General features: G+C 43.0%; 2 long non-coding RNA genes across 2 annotated transcripts; one reads left to right on the forward strand and one right to left on the reverse strand.

Moving 5' to 3' along the window:
• Nucleotides 1-7,064: 7,064 nt before the first annotated feature.
• LOC145534722 (uncharacterized) lies at nucleotides 7,065-9,117 on the reverse strand. Its single transcript, XR_014074903.1, has 2 exons — nucleotides 8,646-9,117; nucleotides 7,065-7,583 (listed from the first exon to the last, which is right to left on the reverse strand). It is a non-coding gene; the product is annotated as an uncharacterized LOC145534722 (long non-coding RNA).
• A 74-nt stretch (nucleotides 9,118-9,191) lies between these two features.
• Nucleotides 9,192-17,988, forward strand: LOC145534721 (uncharacterized). The gene is made up of 3 exons (XR_014074902.1): nucleotides 9,192-9,389; nucleotides 16,327-16,534; nucleotides 17,770-17,988. It is a non-coding gene; the product is annotated as an uncharacterized LOC145534721 (long non-coding RNA).
• The last annotated feature ends 659 nt before the right edge of the window (nucleotides 17,989-18,647 follow it).

Here is an 18,647-nt window from a genome sequence, read left to right on the forward strand (position 1 = left end):
TTCTTAGCTGTTACTCTCGTATTAAAGCAGATTTCGGTTGCTGTGGCATATTGTTTATTCATTTTGAGGTTTATAGTAGACTAAGGCAAAACAGACATTTTTTTCCTAACTAAAATTGATGTTTAGTCAAATCCCCCCTACATGTGTAAGTAAAAGTTTAAGTATCCCTGTCAAATGTCATGGTGATGGTTTTGGTCCATCCTTCATGTCTATCAAGATTGTTTTGAATCTTGCTTGTGTCATTTGAGGCCCTGGCCATCTACCTTAGCTTGTGTCAGCTACAAATTTTATAACAATGATACCTGTGTCTTAGCCAACCAGCGATTTCTCCATGGAGTTTCCCCTTCTGATAGACAAGAATGATGTTTTTTACCTTTATTTATTCAGCCAGATAGTTCAGTTCAGTTCAGTTGCTGAGTCATGTTCGACTCTTTGCAACCCCATGGACTGCAGCACACCAGGCCTCCCTGTCCATCACCAACTCCCTGAGTTTACTCAAACTCACATTCATTGAGTCGGTGATGCCATCCAACCATTTCATCCTCTGTTGTCCCCTTCTCCTCCCACCTTCAATCTTTTCCAGCATCAGGGTCTTTTCCAATGAGTCAGCTCTTCACATCAGCTGGCCAAAGTATTGGAGCTTCAGCTTCAACATCCGTCCTTTCAGTGAACATCCAGGACTGATTTCCTTTAGGATGGACTGGCTGGAACTCCTTGCAGTCCAAGGGACTCTCAAGAGTCTTCTCCAACACCACAGTTCAAAAGCATCAGTTCTTCAGTGCTCAGCTTTCTTCACAGTCCAACCTTCACATCCATACATGACTACTGGAAAAACCATAGCTTTGACTAGATAGACCTTTGTTGGCAAAGTAATGTCTCTGCTTTTTAATATGCTATTTAGGTTGGTCATAGCTTTTCTTCCAAGGAGTAAACGTCTTTTAATTTCATGGCTGCAATCACCATCTGCAGTGATTTTGGTGCCCAAAACAATAAAGTCTGACACTGTTTCCACTGTTTCCCCATCTATTTCCCATGAAGTGATGGGACCAGATGCCATGATCTTAGTTTTCTGAATGTTGAGCTTTAAGCCAACTTCTTCACTCTCCTCTTTCACTTTCATCAAGAGGCTTTTTAGTTCCTCTTCACTTTCTGCCATAAGGGTGGTGTCATCTGCATATCTGAGGTTATTGATATTTCTCCCGGCAATCTTGATTCCAGCTTGTGCTTCATCCAGCCCAGCGTTTCTCATGATGTACTCTGCATATAAGTTAAATAAGCAAGGTGACAATATATAGCCTTGATGTACTCCTTTTCCTATTTGGAACCAGTCTGTGGTTCCATCCAGATAGAAATCCACTCAAATATTTTCCAAACCAAATCTTGTAAGGTTCAAAATAATATCATAAAGAATGCAGCCAAATGTCTAGATGAAATCAATTCATATGATTTCTTGGATCTTATCCATATCTTCCAGTGTAGTAAACCATTTAAAAATGGTTAGTAAGCATCTTTCCACCTTTATAACAGTCAATTAAAAAGCACTTCACACGCTAGTAAAGTAATGCTCAAAATTCTCCAAGCCAGGCTTCAGCAATACGCGAACCGAGAACTTCCAGGTGTTCAAGTGGGTTTAGAAAAGGCAGAGGAACCAGAGATCAAATTGTCAACATCTGCTGGATCATTGAAAAAGCAAGAGAGTTCCAGAAAAACATCTATTTCTGCTTTATTGACTATGGAAAAGCCTTTGACTGTGTGGATCACAATAAACTGTGGAAAATCCTGAAAGAGATGGGAATACCAGACCACCTGACCTGTCTCTTGAGAAACCTGTATGCAGGGCAGTAAGCAACAGTTAGAACTGGACATGGAACAACAGACTGGTTCCAAATAGGAAAAGAAGTACGTCAAGGCTGTATATTGTCACCCTGCTTATTTAACCTATATGCAGAGTACATCATGAGAAATGCTGGGCTGGAAGAAACACAAGCTAGAATCAAGATTGCCAGGAGAAATATCAATAACCTCAGATATACGGATGACACCACCCTTATGGCAGAAGGTGAAAAAGAACTAAAGAGCCTCTTGATGAAAGTGAAAGAGGAGAGTGAAAAATTTGGCTTATGAATGAATTTGCAGATGGTTGCTTTCTGTTTATTATTTGGCTAATTTCTCTGAGACCTCAGGTTAGTCTTATTACCTCTTTGAAAATAAAATTCTAGTCTGATATGAGGATGATAATCATCTCCAGTGTTTTTTTCACAGAGGATCAAATACAACATTACGACAGATTTGCTTGCCCACAAATATGGCTTGGGTCATAGGTACATATTGATGCTGGAATGACTGAGCTTGAACACGGCCATTTTTAAACACAAGTAACAAATGCAGATAAACAGCTTTTCTTACACAAAAGTAGACATAGCTTGGTTTTCCTTTTTTTTTTCTTCGTAAAATCATTTCTGGTTATTCACCAACCAAGTCAGACATCTTGATGGTTTGTCAGTTTTGAGATAGCTATGAAATGGAAAATATGGATTTTGCTTGGAATGTCTATAGTTATAAGTGATTTTTCATTTTAATTCATGCATTATAGTTGAATTTGCCAGTTTTTAATTCTCCAAAATACATCCACTTGGTAGATTAAAAACTGTATTTTAAAACATGCATAAAATAAATAATAGATACACTTTTTCAAAATAAATTTTATTAAACTAAATATTTTTCCTTGTGTGATTCTGCCAGAGCTGGTCCATGCAGTAATTCTTTGTACTCTGTTTGTGTAGGGAGGATGTTCTCATACTAAGGAGATGATGAGAATGCAAAAGAGAGTCACTATGAAGTTAAGTTTGAGAAGAAGTCTGCGCTCAATCAGAAGGGAATGTTGCCCATTCAAGCTGTCATAAATACAGGGTCGTGATGGTGTGGTGGGGCAGGAGGTCTGAACACTTCTGAAAAACTTGCCTTCTGCTCCATCTCTAACATCACTGACCTGGTTTTGGCTTAATTGGAGGAGCTATTGGGAGAATTAAATATATTGCATACAAGAGGCAGGCACACAACTGGGACCCTACAGCTGATCAGTAGAAGTGCTGACTGCTTCTAAGACCTCCCTCTGGCTTGGATAACCTAAAGGGAGAGTTAAACAGACTAAGCAAAATGCACCAAGGGGGAGAACTGACACCCTAAACAGATCAGTTCCTTGGTTATTATGATAGATTTAAAACTGAAAAGAATCTTAATTGAATCCTATGTCTTCATTCCAAGAACTGAGTCTAGGAGTTGGAGAACTCAGAGAGAGTCTTCGTATAGAAATTTGAGAAAGCTGAAGCTAGCGTTGGGATCGAAGTTTCTTCTGGGCCACCTTGCCCCATGCACCGTGGAACTGATTCATCTTGGGTTGGTGTTACTGACTTCTCACGTGGCGCCATAAGCCATGCCCACAGTTGGCATGTGGGGCAAATGCCGTTCCTTTTTTGCCTCGTGTGTCAGCTGTGTCTTAGCCAGGGCTCCAGGGAGTGGAAGTTCTGTCTGAGGCAGCACTGAAGTTGCCGGTGCAGATGTTCAGAGGCGTCAGAGGCGTCAGTGAGTAGCAATCAAGTAGCTTTCTTATTTACCTCTAGTCCCTGGCTGCAGTCCAGCTGCCAACTGTTGCCAGTTGTGTTAAAACACTTGGAGGGATGTGGCATTCTTTCTGCCAGAGATTTCATTTATTCATTTTTCTTCCTTAGAAATGTCTGAGACTGAAGCCACTTCAAAAGAGGAAGTAGGTTGGGCATATGTGTATGTGTGTGTGTTTGTGTGTGTGGTGTCCTGTTTAAAAAAAACAAAAAACAGAACAAGCTAATCGTTACCAGAAGAGAGGATCCTAAACAGATTTTTGTAAGGAGGGCACGTAGTGACATCTGTTTACCTACCCAAAACCCATTCTTCTTTCTTCCTTGCAAACAGATTGTTGCCGTTATCTGGTGATTCACTTTTCTTTGTAATGCAGGACATGTATGCTGCTGCTGCTGCGTCGCTTCAATCGTGTCCGACTCTGTGCGACCCCATAGACGGCAGCCCACTAGGCTCCCCCGTCCCTGGGATTCTCCAGGCAAGAACACTGGAGTGGGTTGCCATTTCCTTCTCCAGTGCATGAGAGTGAAAAGTGAAAGTGAAGTTGCTCAGTCGTTTCCAACTCTTCGCGACCCCATGGACTGCAGCCTACCTACCAGGCTCCTCCATCCATGGGATTTTCCAGGCAAGAGTACTGGAGTGGGTTGCCATTGCCTTTCCCGGCAGGATATGTATAATAATATTTAAAAGGAAAAGAAAACAGCACGGCACTTCAACCCTCTAGGAGAAGAAGAGGAAAAAAAATGATACCGAATCCCCCTCAAAGATATAATGACATTTTGGGCTGTAGTTGGCGAAATAACCTCCCCAAAGACATCCCTGGAATCTGTGAACGCGTTACTTTACATGGCAAGAGAGAATTAAAGCCGCTGTTGGAATTAAAATTGCTTATCAGTTTTGTAAGAGGGGCAGAGGACTCAGAGTGATGCGAGGCTAGGCTCACCTCTCCACTGCTGTTTCTGCATGTGGACGGGGGGCCACAAGCCAAGGAGTGCAGGTGGCCTCTGAGACGGGAAAAGTTGCTTCCCTTTGCCTCCAGGAGGGAAGGCAGCCCTGTTGACACCGCAGTGTTAGCCCAGTGAGACCCACCTTAGATTTTTAACAGAGGTGCAGGATAAATGTGCTGTTTTAAGCCACAGAGTCTGCAGTGCGGGTCACAGCCGCTTCCTCCTGACAGGCTCACTCAGTGTGCCCTCAAGGCAGGGCTTTCTTTCTTTCCTTTGTTATACAGTCATCCTTGTGGATTATCCATTTTAACCATAGCACTGTGTACAGGCAACCATAAGTTCGTTCTCCAAGTCTGTCTCTTTCTCTTTCTCTCGCTCTTTGTAAAAAAATTGTTTTTATTGTGGTAAAAGTCACACAGTATAAAACATTACTGTTTTAACCATGGGATTGCCTGGTGACTCAGACGGTAAAGAGTCTGCCTACAGTGTGGGAGACCTGGGTTTGATCCCTGGGTCAGGACGATCCCCTGGAGAAGGAAATGGCAACCCACTCCAGTATTCCGGCCTGGAGAATCCCAAGGACGGAGGAGGCTGGCACGATACAATCCATGGAGTTGCAAAGAGTTGGACACGACTGAGCAACTTCACTTTCTTTCATTTTAACCATATTTCACAGTACAGTTCTGTGGCAAAACAGTCACATTGTTGTCAAACTCTCACCATCATCCTTCTCCAGAATTTTTCACTTTCCTGAACTGAAACTCTGGCCCCAATAAACACTGAGTCCCTGGTCCCCTTCTCCACCCTGCAACCCCAGGGCCCTCGCCTTTGCCAGTATACCTTCTGACTATGAATTTGACTGTTCTAGGTACCTTGAATAAGTGTCATCAAACAGTATTTGTCTGCACCTAATATACACTGGAATGCATTTTTCAGGCTGACGTAACATATATCCCAGAGACAGACCGCACCTTCTTTCTTTTTCCCTGTGCTGTACAGCAGGTTCTCCTCAGATGTCTGTTTTGTACAGAGTAGTGTGTGTGCGTCAATCCCAATCTCCCAGTTTTCATCTCCTCTTCCCCCTTGGTGTCTACACGTTTGTTCTCCACATCTGTGTCTCTGTTTCTGCCGTGAACAGATTCATCTCAGGCAGGGCTTTCTCTCCCTCCCAAAGGCCCCTCGCTGCCCCGTCCACCCCCCAGCCTGTGCTTGGCTGCTTCCCCTACACGTGGCCGCGTCTCCATCCTTCAGCCTCCGCTTCCCCACTGAACCTGGAAATGCTTTCTCCAGCTCTTTACTTTGGCTTTCTCTTGCCTGTTCTTTTCTCTACCTTGTGAACTGAAAATTTAAAATTATATACTATTATTTTCTTGTTTTCTACGTATCTTCACTGAGGCCAGGAACCGTATCTCCTTTGTGTTCTGCTGTGCACCCCGGGCCAGCACAGAGCTGGGTACAGAGCTGTGCACAGTAAGTATCTGTCAACTTTTAAGAAATCAATATATTTGCATTAATTCTCTTTCTGAGTTACTGCTTTTATATTTATCAATCTGCAGCTTTGTACTTAATCATAATAATGTTAAAAATAGCATTATCTAACGTTTAGCATGTATAACATTTAGAACACTCCTGATACTAATTTTTAAAATTTTCTTTGCTCCTCTTGACAGGTGTGCTTTTTTCATATCGCCTTGATAATCATTCTGTGATATTCTCCAAAACTCACATTAAGATTTTGATTGGTATTAAAGTTAATGTATAAAATAATTTTTAGAAGAATCTTTATCCTTCCAGTACGCTGCCTTCTCATTAAGTGTCTCAGTGTGGTTCTCTTTTTATTTAAATATTCTTTAACCTCTCAGGAAAGTTTTATATTTTTAAGTGAAGTTTCCTAATTCCTGATTTATTTTTTTGTTATGCTTGTCCAGAGGTATTTTATTTTGTAGGTGGTTATTACAAATTATTTTACTATTATATGTTCTAATTGTTGATTGCTGATATTCTAAGGGTTTATTTTTAATAAATTCTGTAGGATTGTTGGGAATATTAATGATGTACATAAAATGGTTAGCCCACTATATTTTATAGATTTCAAGCTCTCAAATATTTTTCTTCCTCTCCTTGTCCTCTTTCTCCTCATCCTTGTTATTACATATTATTAATTTCTATATGTATAAAGGCCTTTCTGTTGGGCTTTCCTGGTGATTCAGTCAGTAAATAATCTGCAATGCTGGAGACATGCGTTTGATCCTTGGGTTGGGAAGATTTCCCTTGAGAAGGAAATGGCAACACACTCCAGTATTCTTGCCTGGAGATTCCCATGGACAGAGAAGCCTGGTGGGCTGTAGTCCACAGGGTCACAAAGAGTCAGACATGACTTAGTGACTAAACCGCCACCACCAAGGACCTTTTTGCTATCTGCTTTCCAACAGTTATAGTTCTTATTTTGTTTTGCATATTGTTACATTAGTTAGAAACTATAAAAGAATTTTAAGTAATCAGTGCTATTCATTAACTTTTATTACCAGCTAATTAGAGGAAAGGGTGGGTGCGGGGGCAATGCCTTAGGCGCCTAAGAAGCTGGGCTTGCAGGCAGGAGTGGGGCTACCTGGCCTCCTGGGCGAGGCTGGAGTGGACTCTGGGCTGGCCATCAGGGGCGGGGTGGGGGAGCGCTTAGGGGGTCAAGCCCGTCTGTCCTCCCCACAGGCAGAGCTCGCATCACTGGTGGGGAAAGACAGTGTTTGCCACTGATTTTATTCTTTTCTTCATCCATTTTGATTCGCTTTGGATTTATTGCAAATTCCTCTGATTCTAACAGATGAACTCAGTTTAAGTGCTGGCTTTAGTTTCTTTGTTTTGTGGACAGACTTTTGTTTTCATCCTTAAATGTGTCTTCATTGGTACCTCAGTGACCTGTTGGAAACGCTGCATCGGGGCCACCGAAGTACCACCGGTTTGGACCTGGATTTTAAATCATCCAGAATGCACCCACTTCCTCACAGGATCTGGTGAATCTGTGTCCTGCAGAATCCAAGTAAAACTCAGGAACCAGCTTACAATTCTGTCTCTTCACTTCACAAACCTGGAACCATTCTAGAAGCATATACACATCTAAAAATAGGCTTCATTTATTTAGAAAAAAAATCAGATGCTATTTTAATGTAAAGGGTTTCCCTTTCCTTCTTGTTTCATAGAAACCAAACACAGTTCATTTTGTAATGTAAATGCTCCTTTTTGTTTTAAGAAATTATGGAGGATGTTTCAAGCTTCTTTTATAGCATCAAAGCAACATTGCTCCAGACACACATAAAGAAGACTTTACTCTTGCTGTTGCAACAGAGACCAGGGGCCAGAATTCAGCCTGAATTCCATGAAAACACGGGCTAGGCGGATTTTAAGAGCTGGGGTGGGAGTGGGGACCTAGGCCACTGTGTTTGTTAATCGGCCTTCCCCAAAGGCAAAGTCAACTTTGTCATAGCTTCAGGACAGAATGTGGTTTTACCCCCTGGACTAACAGAGGGATTCGGAATCTCTTCCTTGAAGACCCCACTTGCCAGGCGTGGCTCCCAGGTCCTAGAGAAAGACAGTCCTAAGTGGTAAAACCAGGAAGAGGCTTTTCAAAAAGATGTGTATCTCAAAGGGGCAATGGCAGTGACAAGTTTTCCTAGAGCAGGTGCTCTCAGGGAAGAGAGGGCAGGGCCGGGTGACAAGAAGCCTGTCCAAAGTCTAGTCCTGGCAAGGGGACACCAAGCCCTCTCGGTCACTAGAAGTCATCAAGTCAAAGAGCAGACAGAGGACAGCAGGTTTCTGTACTCAGGGGCGTGTGTGTGTGTGTGTGTGTGTGTGTGTGTGTGTGTGTGTGTGTAAGACAGACCTTGCCCCACTCTGATCCTGTCTCCGCCTAAGGCTATTCTCTCCCGGCAGACAGCTCCTCCTTCACTCTTGCCTTTCTGCCTCCTCTCCGTGGGAAGCGTCCCCCAGACCTCCCCTCTTCTCCTGGCTCACTCTGCTCTGCGCTGGTCTTGTCGTGACTACATTTCCTTTTCCTTCTATTCATGGTACATAACTCATTCACGAACTCACTGAATACTAAGAAAAGAAAAACGGGACTGAGCACCAACGTTCGCCGTGCATGATTCTAGACCCAGCAATGCAGGGATGAAGTCCACACAGTCCTTGGTCTCGAGAGGTTTACAGTACGAGTGGGGCAGCCACTAAACACAGACTCGGAGCCTGAGAAGCTGCAGGAGAAAAGCAGAGCGCCCAGGAGAGGTCAAAAGAGGCCCTGGTTTAGGCTGGCGGCAGGCGGGAAGAAGGTACCCCTCTTCCGTCTGGGCTGAAGGTGCGTGGATGAGCCGGGGAGGGGGCCGGAGAGAACAGTGTGTGCCGATGCTCAGATGGTCCGTGGACAGGAGGCCAGCGTGGCTGGAGCTTAGAGATCAGGAGGAAGGGAGGGCAGATGAGGCCGACAGGGACGAGGAACTGAGCTCGGATTGAGGTTTGACCTCAAGAGAAATTTACAGGCGCGAATGAGGGCTGAAGGGGTGCCTGCTATGACGTCATACAAGGCGGAATGAAAGAGGGGCGTGTCTGTTCTCCACTCCCTCCCCCGCACTTGCGGGTTAAGCCATACATCAAGGGAGATTAATTCTATGTTTTCCTGGAAGGCCCAGTTCTTTACACAGGCCTACTGGGTTCGTGCCTATTACTGCTGTGGTCGGCTTTGGGGAGACTCCCAGGGGTGGAGACTCCCAGCTCAGTGACGCGGCTCTTTCTCTGGACCTCGGCTGGAATCCATATTCGCATTTACTTGGCCTGGGAGTTCAGGTATTAATACTTCCACCATTCTCATGTGCCTGCTAACGTCGCTTCAATTGTGTCCAGACTCTTTGCGACCCTGTGGACAGTAGCCTGCCAATCCTCTGTCCATGGGGTTCTTCAGGCAAGAATACTGGAGTGGGTTCCATGCTCTCCTCCTGGACATCCTCCCCATCCAGGGATCAAACGTGCTGTCTCTCAGGTCTCCTGCGTTGGCAGGCAGGTTCTTAACCACTAGGGCCACCAGGGAAGCCTCTCCATCATTCTTAGGTGTGATAAACATGGGAGCCCCTTCTTTGGACTCTACACACTCAAGAAAGTTTCTTTGTTTGGAAGCTTAAAACCTGGTTTTCATGAGATTGATGAATAACGTTGCATTAGATGCAGTCATCTTTTTAGAGAAGATAATGTTCCAACATTTGCATCAGGATAGGACTGCTAACCCTAGAACCCCTAGACATTGCTTATGTTAGCCCCCAGATTTACTGTGCTGAAAGTAGCTTGGAAGTTTCCAGAATGTTCTCCTCCAGCTGTTTCATTCACCAGCACAAGGGTCCACCCCTAGAATGAGTAGGCTCTTCCCACACTTTCTGCTATAATCTGGCAGGTCTGCTGTGGCAATCTTCTTGACCCCTTGCCACCAGCTCAGGAGTGAGTGTGCTGTTTGTGGAGGAGACAGCGCATTTGGCTTCATGAATTCTGCTTCACGCAATGCCTTTGCTAGGAAATGGAAATAATTGCTCTCCCCTCATGCGTCTCTCTGTTTTCCTGCTGTCGCTTCTCACAGTCTATTGATGAAAAGGAGCTTGTCAGGAAAATCAGACTCTAAACCCTTTAATGGCAAAGGAACACAATACGGAGAAGTAGCTGTAAATTCCGCAAGTTAAGCAAATGCCTGCTCTGTTTTTACGTGGAGACAGACAGAAGGACAAACCAAATGCTGACCAGACGAGACGTCCTGGGACACCAGATGCTCCAAGTGCTGAAGACGTTCATCTAGTGTTTCTGCAGCTCTTCACACAGGGGCAGAATTCTGTTCATTTTCACCAGTGAAGTAAAGGGCAACGGGCCACTGAGCAGACTTTCCTTGGTGGGAAACTGGGGTTCCATGCTGTTCTCCCAGTAATAAGTTGAAGGGGGCATGGGCCAGCTCCGAATTTAAGGCACTTTTCTGTTTATTTGCTTGTTTTTAGGAAACATTTAATTCAGAAAGTGAAAAGTGAAGTTGCTCAGTCGTGTCTGACTCTTTATGACCCCATGGACTATAGCCTACCAGGTTCCTCCATCCTTGGAATGTTTCAGGCAAGAGTACTGGAGTAGGGTGCCATTTCCTTCTTCAGGGGCTCTTCCCAACCCAGGGATTGAACGTGGGTCTCCCACATTGTAGGCAGATGCTTTACTGTCTGAGCCACCAGGGCAGTCCTTTAATTCAGAGCAACCTGATAAAATTTAGCCTCCTTTATGCTACACACTGTGTGAATTGTAGAGAAATGTTGCTGAATGGGCATTGACCCGACCATGAGGAAACAGAGTTCAGTGGTTGTAATAAGCAAGATACAGCACATTGCAAAGTGTCCTAAGCTCGATGAATATAAGCAAATACGAAGGATTATTTTCTTCTTCTGAGGTCACAACCTTTGACCTGTGCTTCTAAGGTTGTTTAGAGGTTTAGCATCACCGCAGGATAACCTGAGGATGTAGGTGGTGTGGTGTGGTGTGGTAGCTGCTGGCCCATTGTGGAAGTAAAGTGTGGTCAGTGGGACTTTTGCCATCAGATCAAAGTGCCCTTTCAGAGATGCCCTTCTTCTTATCCAGGTCACTGGTCTCAAACTCTGCCTCTGCTGGGCTTCTACAGAAAAAGCAGCAGGTGGGCAGGGGCAGGACAGTCAGGGGCTGCTTTTACCTCTGGTCCTTTCTCCATCAGAGTGACTCTCATCAAAGTAAAGGGCTTTCTGGTCCACAAAAAAAGATTTTGAAAAAGGCTCACATTATAAACTATCATTTAAAGAAAGGATTCCACTGCTAATAAAACCACTGATTTAGGGAAACTCAGTACTTTCTTAACTGGGACAAAATGAATAAAAAGACTTTCTCTGTGGTCTGGTTATCAAGTCTTCAGATACAGAATAGGAGAGGGAGTGGTTAGTCAGAGTCTGTACTGACACATGGAGGGAGAATTCTGTAACTAAGGGTTTAGAATAGCAGTTTCAATTCTCTACGACTGTCACAATCTCAGAAAGTGCAGTCAAGCTAAATCTGGTCTTGAGACTCGTTGCTAGTCTTATATTTCTGGCAGAAAAGTCGGGGTGTAGATAAAGACCGAAGTAGTAAATATGTGTTTTGACTTTCCCTAGAGGCAGATTTAGCTTCTGGCATCTAGCTTTGGTTCTGCTGCTCTGTCACTGAATGTTTAAATCAGGACTGTATGTCTCTGAGCAGATGTGACAAATCTGACCAGACGTTATTAGCAGAACTGAAAGGAAGCCTGACCACAGGCATCAGCTCTAGGTCTTCAGGGTTGTACGGGAGAAGCTGAGACCCAGGGTTGGTTCAGGTCTGACCATCAGGGCAGCATGTCAGCCTGGTAAGTCCTGCAGAGTTTGGACCTGGTTCAGCCACTTTCTGTGGCTTGAATGCAGGAGAGGATAAAACAGACTGTGGGTTGGTCTTATCTTGAGTCACTTATAATAATAACTTTTTCATGTTAACCAAAGGCACTTGCAATTCTATATACTTCTCTGTGCATTTACACCCTACACATCCAAAAAGCCATGGCCAACATGGTGAAAGTTCATAGCAGCCTCTCTGCCTTTGTTCCCTGTTTTCTTCGCAGTGTGAAATAATTTTTTGGGTTTTTGATATACAGAAAACTCAAGCATTTCACCAGTGAGTGAAAAACCTACATGTAACAACTTCCCATCAATCCCTGCTTGGCTTCCTCCCACTTTGCATTTAACCATTTATTTTCCTTTCTGCAAGAGGATGATAATATTTCTACATCCTCTCTGGTTTCAGCAGTTTTGCTTACAGTTATTTGTGGTCAGGGATTATTGCTGTTATCCAAAATATTTCTCTGCTATTTGAAGATACTGGGAAGAGGGTTTTAAAGTCAAGGAATGAAACTACTAATGGTATATGAAATGAACTGGGCTGTTCCAATGGGTAGTGAGCTCAAATACAGTGTTTGTGATCAGGATTGGAAAAGCTTTTGGGTTGAAAAACACACAGCCTCAAGCAACACAGCATAATATTCTTGCTCTACTCTAGTAAGTGAAACTGTTAGTTGCTTAGTCATGTCTGACTCTTTGTGACCCTATGGACTGTAGCCCAGGCTTCTCTGCCCATGAAATTTTCCAGGCAAGAATACTAGAGTCATTTCCTTCTCCAGGGATCGAACCCAGATCTGCCACATTGCAGGAGGATTCTTTATAGTCTGAGCCACTAGGGGAAGCACAACTCTAGTAAGAGGCACAGCTCTAAAAAATAGTGGGCTCTTCTGTAGCCATAGTGAAAAGACTTGTGGACATAGTCAGGGAGAGAAAAGGTGGAACAAACTGGGAGAGCAGCCTAGAAACATATGCATTGCCATATGTAAAATACACAGCCAGTGGGAATTTGCCATATGACACCGGGAGCGCAAACCCTGTGCTCTGTGACAACCTAGCGGGGTGGGATGGGGTGGGAGATGGGAGGGAGGTTTAAAAGTATACCTACGACTGATTCATGTTGATGTATGGCAGAAACCAGCACAACATTGTAAAGCAATTATCCTCCAATTAAAAAGAAAAAAAAAATTGGACTCTCCTAAGTGCTCCTAAAGAAGAGGAACTGGGCCCACACTTTCCTTAAGGATGAGTGGCCAATGACAATGATAGATTTCTTTGGTGATGACTGCTGAACATGGCCTGGAAATTGCTGGTGGTTTCACAAAAACAGCGAGATATCAGCCTCCTTAGAGTGGAAACATGGACTTTGAAACTCGCTTGGATTTCAGTCTCTGTCATTTTTCAGCGGATTTAGTCATTTAGCTCCTTTGTAGCATCCTTAGAACGCTACCTGGCCCTGGAGTTGTGTAACCACATAAGTATGTGATTTAATAAAGTCCTGGGAAGTGTTGGCTGGATGAGAAATCACAGCTTTTTATTGAACTGAGGATGTTCTTTTGTATACTGTCCCTCTCTTCTTCCTGGTTTTGTTCAGTTCAGTCGCTCAGTTGTGTCTGACCCTTTGCTACCCTTTGCAGCACGCTAGGCTTCCATGTCCATCACCAACTCCCGGGGCTTACTTAAACTCATGTCCATTGAGTCGGTGATGCCATCCAATCATCTCATCCTCTGTTGTCCCCTTCTCCTCCTGCCTTCAATCTTTCCCAGCATCAGGGTCTTTTCCAATGAGTCAGTTCTTCGCATCAGGTGGCCAAAGGATTGGAGTTTCAGCTTCAACATCAGTCTTTCCAATGAACACTCAGGACTGATCTCCTTTAGGATGGACTGGTTGGATCTCCTTCCAGTCCAAGGGACTCAGTCCAAGAGTCCAACACCACAGTTCAAAAGCATCATTTCTTCGGCACTCAGCTTTCCCTATAGTCCAACTCTCACATCCATATATGACTACTGGAAAAAGCATATCTTTGGCTAGACAGACTTTTGTTGGCAAAGTAATGTCTCTGCTAATTTTTAATATGCTGTCTAGATTGGTCATAGCTTTTCTTCTGAGGAGCAAGCATCTTAATTTCATGGCTGTGGTCACCATCTGCAGTGATTATGGAGCCCCCAAAAATAAAGTCTCTCACTGTTTCCATTGTTTCCCCATCTATTTGCCATGAAGTGATGGGACTGGACACCATGATCTTAGTTTTCTGAATGTTGAGTCTTAAGCCAACTTTTTGACTCTCCTTTTTCACTTTCATCAAGAGGCTCTTTAGTTCTTCTTTGCTTTCTGCCATAAGGGTGGTGTCATTTGCATATCTGAGGTTATTGATATTTCTTCCAGCAATCTTGATTCCAGCTTGTGCTTCATCCAGCCCAGCATTCCTCATGATGTACCCTGCATATAAGTTAAATAAGCAGGGTGACAATATACAGCCTTGATGTACTCCTTTTCCCATTTGGAACCAGTCGGTTGTTCCATGTCCAGTTCTAACTGTTGTTCTTGACCTGCATACAGATTTTTTACCAAGCAGGTCAGGTGGTCTGGTATTCCCATCTCTTTAAGAAAGACTAGAAGTAGAGCAAAAAGAAATAGAGGAAAACAATAGAGTGGGAAAGACTAGAGATCTCTTCAGGAAAATTAGAAATACCAAGGGAACATTTCATGCAAAGATGGGCACAATTAAGGACAGAAATAGTATGGACCTAACAGAAGCATAAGATATTAAAAAGAGGTGGCAAGGATACACAGAAGAACTATACAAAAAAGATCTTCATGACCCAAATAATCATGATGGCGTGATCACTCACTTAGAGCCAGACATCCTGGAATGCAAAGTCAAGTGGGCCTGGGGAAGCATCACTACGAACAAAGCTAGTGGAGGTGATGGATTCCAGTTGAGCTATTTCAAATCCTAAAAGATGATGCTGTGAATGTGCTGCACTCAATATGCCAGCAAATTTGGAAAACTCAGCAGTGGCCACAGGACTGGAAAAAGTCAGTTTTCATTCCAATCCCAAAGAAAGGCAATGCCAAAGAATGCTCAAACTACCACACATTTGCACTCATCTCACATGCTAGCAAAGTAATTCTCAAAATTCTCCAAGCCAGGCTTCAACAGTACGTGAACTGTGAACTTCCAGATGTTCAAGCTGGTTTTAGAAAAGGCAGAGGATCCAGAGATCAAATTGCCAACATCCATTGGATCATCGAAAAAGCTGGTTTTGCTATTTGGCTTTTTATTGTTCACTTGAAAGATGGTGTTGAGAGGATGGGAAAAGGTTTGACATGTAAGTGAGTTTAGTTTACAAGCTGGGCTTCCCTGGTAGCTCAAACAATAAAGAATTTGCCTGGAATGGGAGATCTGGGTTTGATCCCTGGGTCAGGAAGATTCCCTGGAGAAGGGAATGGCTCCCCTCTCCAGTATTCTTGCCTGGAGAATTCCATGGACGGAGGAGCCTGATGGGCTGCAGAAAATGCTCATGTTTTTGGAAAGCAATTTTCTTATCCTTTTATCCTAGTCTGTCATATGATAGAGATTTTGGAAACAAAAATATAGTGAAAATACCTGGGTAATAAATCCACTTCTTTAAGTGGATGTAAGATTGCTCCTGGGCTTCTGTAGTGGCTCACCAGTAGAGAATCTACCTGCAATGTAGGAGCTACAAGAGACTCCAGTTCGATGCTTGGGTTGGGAAGATACTCTGGAGGAAGGCATGTAATCCTTTCCAGTATTCTTGCCTGGAGAATCCCCATGGGCAGAGGAGCCTGGTGGGCTACAATCTGTAGGGTTGCACAGAGTTGGACACGACTGAAGCAACTTAGCATGCATGCATGCATGCGGATGTAAAAGCAATAGAAGTTTGGATGGTATTCCATATTTATTATTTACTCAAAGACCATACTCTTGTTTTTCCTAAGAATTCATTGTTTGTTAATGATTTGCAACCACCTGCCAAATCATGCAAATGTGAGTCTCTTTCAATCAGAGTTCCACAGAAGAAAAGGTAGCAAAGAGAAAAAGGAAACGTAAGAAATATCTCATTTTATGTAAAAACGTGTGTTTCTGAAAAACTGAGCAACACTTGGGTAATAAAAGAACCCATACCTTAAAAAAGAGAGAGAAAGTTTTGTGTGTCCCCTACATCTTGACTCTGTCCTGTTGATGGTTCCACTTGTTGATGGAGGAAGAACCGTCTTCTAAGCAGGCAGAGAAGCAGGGTGGGTTGATTTTTCTTAAAAGTCGACTCTGCAAACCATATATTAGCTACCACTTCGGTTTGTTCCTTTCCTGCAGGGCTGTGGGTGAGTCATCTTGGTTCATTATTCTTTAAAAATAACCCAGAAAGACGCGTTGACGACTGAAGGAAGCCCACCTCTGGCGTTTAAGAAACCTGCCTAGTCCCCTCCTGCAGGGCTGGGAGGGGCTCCGTGCTGGGCAGCGCATGCGCAGTCTCCAAATAGCCGTCTGCTCACCTGTGAGGAAAGCTTCGCCCCAAAGGACGGTAAGCCTTCAGTAGATTCTCACAACCCGGCTCTGTAATGCACTTTGCTGAGCTTTTCATGAAAGGAGTCATTTCTTAATTTTCCTGGCGATACCGTGTGAAAATATCAGCATCTTTATGCTCAATTTCCTGAATAAATCAACCCCCTGTCAATTTAGTTGTGGTAGAAAGGCAAAGAAAAGGGAAGAATCCTTTATTTTGCGCTTGACAACTTAAATGTTAATATGCGGAATCATCCCTAACTGCATCCGCCTGCCCTCACTCCTTCCTTCCTCCTTTCCTTCTTCGATATGTATTAAATATTCAGAAATTTTTCTGGGTGCAGGACATAAATTGGTTAAGAAAAGCATATATATCCAAAGAGGTAATAATCTAGCATGATGTGTGTGGTAGAAATATATTTTGAGCCACATATATATCCATTTGCATTTTATAATAACCATATTTAAAAAAACTAAAGAGAATCAGGTAAAATGAATTTGAATTATGTATTTGATTTGATTAAATGCTATGCATCCAAAAAGAGTATCATTGAAATCCTTTCCTTTTTTTGGTTCTACATCTTCAAAGTTTGCTGTATATGTTTTTTCCCCAATTCTACTAATTTAAATCCATCTTTTGTGTTTCTTCTAATCTTTGTTTCTGTTGCAGACAACTTTGAATTCTGAATTCTGCCTCCTCCCCCCAGCTTTATTGACATATAATTTACATATAATGTGATGTGACTTTAAGGTATACAACAAAGTGAGTTGATACACTTACATATTGTGAATTGATTACTACTATTGGGTTTCCCAAGTGGCTTAGTGGAATAAAGAATCTACCTGCAATGCAAAAGACACAGGAGATCTGGGTTTGATCCCTGAGTCAGCAATATTCCCTGGAGGAGGAAATGGCAACCCACTCCAGTATTCTTGCCTGAAAAACTCCCATGGACAGAGTAGCCTGGCAGGCTGTAGTCCAAAGGATTGCAAAGAGTCAGAGATGACTGAGCTACAAAGCATAACACACAGCGTCTCTGAGTCTAAATCTGTACAGGGGTAGTTAACACCTCCATCACCTTACACAGTTATCTGTTTATTTTTGGTGTACTGTGAACATTTAACATCTACTCTCCTAGCAAATTTCAAGTGTATAATACAGTATTTTATCTATAGTTACCATGTTGTACATTAGATCCCCAGAACGTATTCATCTATTTTTTTCTTTTTTTGGCTGCTTCTCATGGCATACAGAACTTCCCCGACCAGGGATTGAACCTGTGACCCCTGCAGTGGAAGTGCAGTCTTAACCTCTGGACCACCAAGGAAGCCTTCATCTTATAACTAGAGGCTTGCACACTTTGACCAGCATCTCCCCATTTCTCCCCGTCCCCAGAATCAGGCAAGCACCACTCTACTCTATTTCAATGAACTTGGCCTTTTCAGATTCCACCTGTAAGGAAAGTCATATAATATTTGTCTTTCTCTGTTTGATTTATTTCACTTAGCAAAATGCTCTCAAGGTCCATCCATGTCACATGTGACATGATTTCTTTCTTTCTCACAGCTGAATAATATTTTATCATATATATGTGGCATAGTAAGTAGGAGATGAAGAATGTTCCAGAAGGAAGGAGTACTACACAATAGAAAAGTGATAAGAGAAAACATTCTTTGCCAAACAATTAGAAGAAGCTCTGAGTGACCCAGTTCAGAGTGTAGAGGTTTGGGATGGAATTATGGTGAGATTGAGGTTGCTAACAAACACTGTGGACCAGGAAAAGGACATCCATCCATGATTAGCAAAATCTGAAAAATTGTACTTTAATAGTTTTGCATCATTGCTAATTTTCTGATTTTGATAATCATGTTATGGTTATGTACAGTGTTGTCTGAAAAGAAATTGGTAGAGTTTTTGGATCTATTGGAACTCAGATTATTTTTACATGTTTAGGTCTGAAAAATGAAGAGCTGAAAATGAAAAAGTCCACTAAACCACCTTAGGGACTGACAGCTTCCTATCACTCTTTCCCTTGAAATCCGTATCCAGAGCATCACTTCAGACCATTGGAATCAGAAAAGAGGAGAGGCAGGAAATGATTAGTACACTCTTGAAATAGTCAAGGCAGAAG

The sequence above is a fragment of the Giraffa tippelskirchi genome, chromosome 14 (assembly GCF_054371585.1).
Source record: "Giraffa tippelskirchi isolate mGirTip1 chromosome 14, T2T-mGirTip1v1.2.pri, whole genome shotgun sequence".
NCBI lineage: Eukaryota > Metazoa > Chordata > Mammalia > Artiodactyla > Giraffidae > Giraffa > Giraffa tippelskirchi.